The sequence below is a fragment of the Phacochoerus africanus genome, chromosome 13 (assembly GCF_016906955.1).
Source record: "Phacochoerus africanus isolate WHEZ1 chromosome 13, ROS_Pafr_v1, whole genome shotgun sequence".
In the NCBI taxonomy this organism is placed as follows: domain Eukaryota; kingdom Metazoa; phylum Chordata; class Mammalia; order Artiodactyla; family Suidae; genus Phacochoerus; species Phacochoerus africanus.
In genome coordinates, this window is record NC_062556.1 from 24,213,346 (window position 1) to 24,222,838 (window position 9,493).

Consider the following 9,493-nt stretch of genomic DNA (forward strand, 5'->3'; position numbering starts at 1 on the left):
ACTCATTGACCTTCTAATAAGGCTCTTGGGAAGGCTTCATGCAAATAGGTACATAGCAGGCCAGCCCCATCAGCCTTCAATCCTGCCCAGGTATTTCCCAGTTCACAGAAGATAGGGGTCTGAAGTGGGCTCATTAAAAATACCATCTACCACTTGACAGCAGGTTAGTAGAACAACTTTTGAAAATTGAGGTTTAGGGAGTTCCTGTCGTGGCTCAGTGGTTAATGAATCCGACTAGGAACCATGAGGTTGAGGGTTCGATCCCTGGCCTTGCTCAGTAGGTTAAGGATCCGGTGTTGCCGTGAGCTGTGGTGTAGCTTGCAGACGTGGCTCGGATCCTGAGTTGCTGTGGCCCTGGTGTAGGCCAGTAGCTACAGTTCCAATTGGACCCCTAGCCTGGGAACCTCCATATGCCCTGGGAGCGGCCCCGGAAAAGACAAAAAAACAAACAAACAAAAAAAAGAATTTGAGGTTTAGTTGACATATTAGTTTCAGGTATATGAAATGATTTTGTATTTGTATGTATTGCAAAATATTATTTCAGTCTAGTTAATATCCATCTTTATAAACATTTAAAAGATCCATTCTAACAGATGTGTTTTGAAACAAAGTCATTTCTTTTTGTTGTTGCTGTTTATAGAGATATGGTCCTGGGACTTATAGATGTTGTAGATGTGATATTTCTGCAGTTGACAAAGTGCCATGTGAAATCCTCATGGACAGATAAATACAATTTGAAACTTGTTAAAAATTAATACTAAAGGTGCCAATTAAAGGATCAGTGACAACCTAGATAGCATTTTGGTGTCATGCCCTGATCTGTTCCAAAGTTTCACCAAGGTCTTGAATGAAGACATTGTAGGCAAGCTTATAAAGTTTTCAGGTGACTTTGAAGATCTGTTTCCAAATGACCGAAATCTAGGTGAGATAGAAAACACAGTGGATGACAGAATATGAAAAGACCTTGACAAGGTAAAGTGATGGACTGCATCTAGTAGGATGCAATGTAATAACAATTAAAATGGTGTTCTGCATCAGAGTTTCATTTCTAATTGGAAAAATGCACATGGGGTTTGGAGTTTAGCAGTAGTTTAGGCAAAGAGGAAGTAAAGCAGAACGAGGCTGCTAGAGGAATTCATGAGTGTGAAGGCTATATCAATAGAAGCATAGTTTCTAAAACAAGGGAGAAGCTAGGATTACCCTGGTGTGCTTTGTGCTACAGTGTTGTATTCGCATAAGGGACATAGATAGGCAAAGTGGAGGGTGTGGCTAAAATAGAGGTGCTGTGTCATAGGATGAACTGGCACCTGCATAAGAGCTATTGAATCTGGAAAAGACCTATGGCAGAAGGGAGTGGTGTGGACAGTCACGCCTCACAAAATATTGGAAGGGCTCACACCTTTTAAAAATCTTCAGGTTTTACAGAGATAGAATTGATATACATCACTGTATACATTGAAGGTGTACAGCATAATGGTTTGACTTACATATGTTGTGAAATGATTTTGCAACAAGTTTAGTTAGCATCCATCGTCTCAAATAAATACAATGAAAAGATAACGTAAAAAAAGGAAGCAATTTTTCTTGTGGTGAGAATTCTTAGGGTTTACTCTCTTAGCATCTTTCATGAACATCATACAGCATCGTGAACAGTAGCCATCACGCTGTGCTTTACATCCCTAGTACTCATTTACCTTGTAAACAGGAAGTTTGTACCTTTTGACCACCTTTCTCCAATCCCCTTACTCCCACCCCTCAGCTAGTAGTAACTCCAAATCTCTTTTCCCAGGAGTTTGGTTGGGATTTTTTTGTTGTATTTTTATTATGTTTTGTTTCCACATATAAGTGAGATTATACAGTATTTGTTTTTCTCTGACTTATTTCGCTTATCATAATACCCTCGAGGTCCATTCATGTTGTTGCAAATGGAAAGATTTCCTTGTTTATTTTGTTTTTTTTTTAATGGCTGAATAATATTCCATTGCCTATATCTCCACCATAACTTCTTTATCCATTCATCCATCCATGGACACTTAGGTAGTTTCCATGTCTTGACTCTTGTAAATAATGCTGCAATGAACTTGGAGGTGCAGATGTTTTTTTTGAGTTAATGTTTTCATTTCCTTTGGATGAATACCCGGAGTAGAATTACTGGGTCGTGTAGTAGGTCTGTTTTTAATTTTTTTGAGAATCCTACATACTGTTTTCCATGGTGGCTGGTAAGGAGACAGGCTCGTGAGAGCTCTTAAAAAAATGGCTGAATGAAAAAGTAACTTCTGCTACAATGGAATATTTCACTGTGGGGAGAGTAGGTGCCTGCTAAAAGTGAAGGCAGATTCTCTGTGGGAAATGAAGCTTTGTACCCATCAGGGTGGTTTTAGGGAACGTGCTTTCCTAGGGGGACATCCTAAATGCTTGGGCATCCAATTAATTAGCTGGGAATGCTGACTGCATGAGCCAGGAAATTCGCAAACAGCAACACAATATATAACACCTATTCACGAACCAGAAATAATCTAGGGAATTGTCAAATGTGTTAGTTTATGTTATAAAAACTAGAACTCTTAGAGTTAAGTATCACTTGGGATACATTCAGCTACAGGTGACAGAGATGCCCCACAAATCATGATGTAAACAAACAGGGATTTATTCTTGTCACTTTGCAAGAAGTGAAGCAAGATGGTTGGTAGTATTGGTTCAGGATTTCTGGGCTGGTGTTTGTGATTCTCTTGGCTTTCTCCTTGTGGGCATAAGCTGGCTACTTCAATCAAAAATCAAGATGTGGCACTGAGGGAGAAAATTTATCTCCATGCATCTTTTCATGTCTGAGAAGAAAACTATTTCTCAGAAGCTTCTCTGCTAATCTTGCCTAATATCACGTAAGGCAGCTATTATCAGTCAGCTGTTTTGATTACTGCTGAACAAACAAACACAGCATCCTCTCAGGGACACACAATAACACACACTTACTTCTTTCTCATCAGCCAGGGCAGCTGTACTGTGGCTCTCTCCTTCTCATGAGGAGGCCTGGGCTCTCCAGGGCCTACCTCCTTACGGCAGAAGCTCCTAAGACACAACCTTTGGCTTGGAATTGGCACATGCTTCCTCCTGCTGCATTTTAAGTTCAAAATCAATGGAGCAGGAAAGGATACTTTTCTTAAAGAGGTCACTGGAGGGAGTGAATATTTACCGAAAGGTAATACAGTCTGCCACAGAAGGTCTGGATTTAGGCCAACTCCTAACCAGGGGCTGGGTTGACCTTCCTGGCAGCCAAAAAATGTTTATTCAATCTTAAACAAATATGGAGGGTTGTTAGGCAGAAAGCAAAATGTAAATGACTTTAAGAGAGCTAAGGAACAGTGTCAGCTGTGTCTGCCACAAAAGGAGGATTTGATCCCCAAGGAATTTTTATAGTTCTATCCACATCTTAAACTATCAAAGCATTTATAGATAATGTGTTGAAACAGATAATTGTCTTTTTCTGCTTCACACCTCCAGGGACAGGGAAGAAGATGAAGAAGGAATCTATCATTTATTATGTGTCTAATATGTGCCAAAACCAGTGCTAGGGATTTAAGAGAGACTATTTTATTTATTTTTCATAATGCTTTGAGATAAATATTATTATTATAATAGTTTTGGGGAGGAAAAAAAATAAGGCTTTGAGAAGTAACTTGACAGTTTATATATATACCGCACAAGGTGGAGCCAGGATTTATGCCCAGGTTTGTCTGGCGCTGTGGCTATAAAACTTTCCTATTATATCATGTTGTCTTTCCTACATTTTGTTCACTTTGTGTAGAGCTATTTCTAGACTATTCTATATGGAGTCTCATAGAAGAAACTTAATTATCCTCAAACAAGATAGTTCTTTGTATGTGTGAAATCAATAATTCTGTCTCTCTAAGTCATTGCCTCTCCAGGTTAAAAAATAGTTCTTTCAATAATTCCTTTTATTGTATGTGTAAGCTCTGTAATAGTCCCATTTTTCAGAAGGCCCCTAGGTAGTCAGATGTTAAAAAATAACTCTTAACCAAAACAACCAGGAATCATGGCTGGCTGGCTAATCACAGAGAGACAGTTGAAATACAAAAAATGATACTTACATGTCTTAAACATGTATTCTTTTTTTGTGTGTGTCTTTTTAGGGCCACACCTAATGCATATGGAAGTTCCCAGGCTAGAGGTCAAATTGGAGCTGTAGCTGCCGACCTACACCACAGCTTATGGATCCTTAACCCACTGAATGAGGCCAGGGATTGAACCTGGGTCCTCATGGATACTAGTCAGGTTCACTTCCACTGAGCCACGACGGGAACTCCATAAACATATATTCTTAAATTTAAAGCATCTAAGTTCACTTTCTAACATATAGGTATGAGGTAGGGCCAAGGCCTTTTATTTTAATACAAGCAGTAGTTCTTGGCAGGGACACTAAAACTCTCTTTGTTTGTTATGAGGAGCCTTTAGAACTGAACAGCTCTTCAGTTGTCAAAAGGACTGGGGGCCACAGTAGCATTTAGTGGGTGTGGATAGTGAATATCTCAATGCTGTGCAGTCCTGCAAAAGGAAACGTCTCACCTAAAATGTCAATAAGACTCCCACTGAGAAGGTTTGGGTCATTTAGCTAACGGAATTTCAGGTTAACTCAAATAAAACAAGCTCCTAATGAATTATCTATGATGCCCAATCTTGTTTCTTTAAAATTAAGGGAGCTCTTAGAAGATACTTGTGAAGTAAATGGGACACAGAATCCTCATAGCTTTTAATTGTTTTTTCTTCTTACCTTTTGCAACTATCTTACTCATAGCTAACCTCCCAGCACATTTTTTTTCATGACTCATTCGTTAATTCTTTCTAAATGTTCAACTTAGTTTTTTAGAAACTATTCTTGTAACCAGTCTATGTAATATTTAATAAAAACACTTCAGTTACAATTAACAGGTTTGGGAAGTATACAGTAGAATGGAGAGCACCATTTGTTCATCAGGAGATGCCACAAAAATAAAATTGGTTTAGAGAACTTATGTTAAAATATGTCTTCTGGGGAGTTCCCGCTGCACCACAGTGGGTTAAAGATCTGGCATTGCCATAGCACCCTCAGGATTTAATTCCTGGCCTGGGGAACTTACATATGTCATGGGTGCAGCTGAAAAAGAGTTAAAAAAGATGTTTCCTGGAATTGCTCATAAAAGCCTAAGGAAAGTCCATCATAGCCCGAATCCACAGATGTAGTGGATCGGAATCTATTTTGTGGTTAAAAGCCCCATCAGGCCTAATGCTTATTTTCCTTCTTTCTCACTTTTACAGGGTCTTCTGCTTTTGTGTTCTTTGATCTTTTAACCCTTTATCACTTATGCGATATGCAACCCAAAGAAGAGTAGCTTAATGAGACACAGCTTTATTATTATTGTTATTATTTTCTTGGAGGTAATGAGAAGGAGCTTTTCATCCTTGCTTACCCTGCTCGTATTACTGCATGTGGGTCTAGTGATCCATTTCCACCGAAACAGCTCACCTTGGAGAAGCTGACCTGGAAATCCTTGATGACGTTGCCTTTTGTGTTTGTCCATCCATCTTCTTCCCTTCACTCTGTTCCTTAACCACTGGCTCAGTCGTCAAAACTGTGGCCTCCCAGCTCCATCTAATGTTGGAGATTTGACCAACTGCACATCATCTTCAGCCCTTCCAAACCCATGGGTAATATTACCTTCTCTAGTTTGGTGGTTTGTCCACAGTTGTGATCTGAGCTCCCTAGTTAGTTTAAGATCCAGTTAGAAACAGTCAAGCCCAGAGGTTAAAATCTCTGATGCTTGAATCAGAAAAACCTGTGTTTGCAGAACGGTTCCACAATATTCTATTTGTGTAACTTTGGGCAGGTTCCCTAACCTTTCAAAGTTGCGGCTTCTTCATTTGTAAGCAGGTTATTTCAATAGATTCCATCTACTAGTGTTGTTCTGAGCATTAAATGAGACAATGAAGCTTGAATGTCCAGTCTATGACCAACTTGCATAGTGTCATCTTTCAAGCATGAGTCTAGTTCCAAAAAAGATTTAACAGCTCAAAGTTATATGGCTAGTAAGTGGTCTTCCCAGGATTTCAACCCAGATTGGCTGGTTCCAGAGTTTACACCACTGACCACTCCGCTATGCTGACTCTTCATGGGTATTTCTGCCTTTGGGAGTTACTGCCCCAAACCTGTGTAACCTTGAGGGAACGTGGGAAAAAGACTGAGGCTCCCATGTTTGCATGAGGTCATTCTTCCTCCTTTCTTTCACCACCTACTGGTGCTCCCTTTTCACCTTTCCCATGCAAAAGATAAACTTGAAGCCTCTTCTCTCTCCTTTGCCACTCACGCCCCACCCCTCTTTCATCTCCTCCTCACTAGGAACTTCTCCAGTCACTCCCTGCCTCTAATTTAGCGTTAGCATCTGACAGGCATAAAGTGGCACATTTCGTGCTTGTGGCTAATTAGAGGCAGGCTCCACATGGGTTCTAAGTTCCTCCTAACTCTCGCTGCATTCTTCTGGACTATTTTGGTTGTCAGTGGCCATTCAAAACATTTCCCCCTGAATTAGACACCACGTGAATGACCAGAGCAGAATCTGACCAGCCTACTTATTCCCAATGATCCAGGTATAAGTATACTCCTCTCATATCTTCCTGGAGAGTGTTGGTTCCCTTAAAAGCCATGTCTGGATTAACCAAGTTGAATCATTACAAAATTTACAAGCAACTAAACTATTGAAGATAATTTTCCAAGGATGGTCACCTTCTTTCTGTAATGGTAAAATAGATATTTTGCTACTTTTAACCCTGCTAAATTTTCTTTCTTTCTTCCTTCCTTCCTTCCTTCCTTCCTTCCTTCCTTCCTTCCTTCCTTCCTTCCTTCCTTCCTTCTTTCTTTCTTTCTTTCTTTCTTTCTTTCTTTCTTTCTTTCTTTCTTTCTTTCTCTCTTTCTTTCTTTCTCTCTTTCTTTTTTTTTTCCTTTTTAGAATCATACCTGCGGCACATGGAGGTTCCTAGGCCAGGGGTTGAATCAGAGCTGCAGCTGCCAGCCTACACCACAGCTCACGGCAACACCAGATCGTTAACCTGCTGAGCGGGGCCAGGGATTGAACCTGCAACCTCATGGTTTCTAGTTGGATTTGTTTCCAGTGTGCCACAATGGGAACTCCTGCTACATTTTCTTATTAGTTTTACACTTGCAGTCAACCCTGTCAGAGTTATTGTGATTATGGATTATGTTAGCTTTTATATTAGGTACTTGCAAATGTTTGCATTATCTGACATTATCATGTGTGTGATATTGGTTCTTAGCAAAAATTTAGACTTTCACGGCAAACACCTAGTTCATGAGCATCTTGGAAAAGAAGATGGATGGAGAGGGTTAATAGGTTCAGACTTCTAGCTATAAATTAAGTCATGGATGTAATGTACAGCATGATAACTATCACTAATTGTATTGAATATTTAAAAGTTGGTAAATGAGTAGATCTTAAATGTTCTCATCACAAGAAAAAAATTTTTAATTATATGTGATGACAGATATTAACTAGACTTATTGTGGTAACCATTTAGCAATTTACACAATTATTGAATTAGTATGTTGTACACCTGAAACTAATATAATATCTCAGTTACACCTCAGTTTTTGAAAAAGTGGGTTTGGGCCATTATACATATTTAAGTTTGAGGACCTCTTCAGTCCTTTAGGTCACTCATTTTACCTTTGTAAATAAGAGTGCCCTCATCTATAAAATAATAACCATGTGAGAACTAAATTAGATAATATGTATAAAGTCCTGGCCACCTTGCCTGGACTATGTTAATTTCCCAATAAAAGGTGACTATATGGAGTTCCCTGGTGCCCTAGCAGTTAAGGATCTGGCATTGTTACTGCTATGGCTTGGGTTTGATCCCTGGCCTGGGAACTTCTGCATGCCATGGACACAACCAAAAAAAAAAAAAAGAGGGGGAAAAAAGGTAGCTCTGATTATTCTAAATTATGGCAAACATAAATATCAAAAGTGAACATCTAAGAATCTACCCCCCCAACTCACCCACCTCAGTCAGACTCTTAGGAGTTTGGACCAGCTAATTAAAAAAACATGGTGATCACTCAGAGCCAGCATGAGCCTACCGGGACCAGGTCATTCCATGCAGACCTTATTTCCTTTTCAGTAGGGTCATTACTCAGAGCGGAGCCATGCACAACTTGTGCTGTGATTTCCTCAGGGTCCTTGACAAAATCTCCGATTATGTTGCTGCGAATAAGAAGGTGAAGTGTGATCTTTAGGACAGTATGTCCCAGGGGAATTCATCGTTCAGTGGATGCTTGTATCCAAAACAAACAACTTTAGGTCAACCCGAGTGATGTCTCTAAAGGAAATGCTAACTCAGTACTGGGCCTTGTCTTGTTCAACCTTTGTATGAAGCATTTGCACCATACTCTGTGTGGATATTAAGTAGTCCATTCTTATTCCTATTTTAAAATTAGGATGCTTTGTTCATCTCTCCCATCTGCTCTTCAAGAGTACCGTTAGCCGTCCTGATGTTGATCAAATGTGCCTTTAGTACCTGGAACGCCAGTTAGCTGAGTCTGGAGATGTGAGCACACATAAGCGCGTGCTCTGAATTGCAATTCTTCCCTTTTTTTCTGAATGTTTCTGATTTTTTTTTTTTCTGAATTGCAATTCTCTCCTGTCCTATCCTTTCAAGTTACGATTTTCTTTTGCTTATTGGACAAGACAGAAGCAAAACAGGAGTTGAGTAATTTTGCTCTCTGTCATCTGTTAAATTGAACCCAACGTTCCCCAACCCTCTGAGCACTTATCTGATTCTTATTCTTATGGCCTTTCGCAGTTTAAAAATCCCTTTCTGTTGTTCTAACATTGTTTTCCCAGTTTTAGCTTATTCTGGAATTTTGCCTCTCCGACACCATTCTACAGGTCTGGACCATTTCTTTAACACCTGTAAGAAGCACACATTGTAATAGAGGAAGAAAGATAATAAATAGAATAACCAGGTGAATTATAAGTGTGGTGGAAAAATAAAAGAGAGCAGAGATTTGGAGTGCTGGGTAAGGAAGTGGGTTGCAGTTTTAAATAGAGTGGCGGAAAGACTCAGTGAACTAACACCCATTGAGCAAAGACTTGAAAGAGGTGAGTGGTGAGTTAACCTTTTGTGGTTTGTATTACTTCCACATCTCTTCTGCCCTTTTTTAGACATAGACTATTAAATTCTGAATCAGTTGCAGAAAAGAATATCAGATTTTACCCCTCCTATTTTCCATTAATATCTTCCCTTTTTCTTTTAGTCAGGGACTAAGATCTATAGACTGAAACTGTGTCTAGTTCTTAATTTCAGTGGTCAGACAATCCTTTCTTGCCACATAGTAGGCTCTTACCAAATATTTAATTGGTAACTGAATCAAGAAAGCAACAAAGGCCGCTACCTCCGAAGGTGGTAATTAGTAACTGGTTTTGAAGCC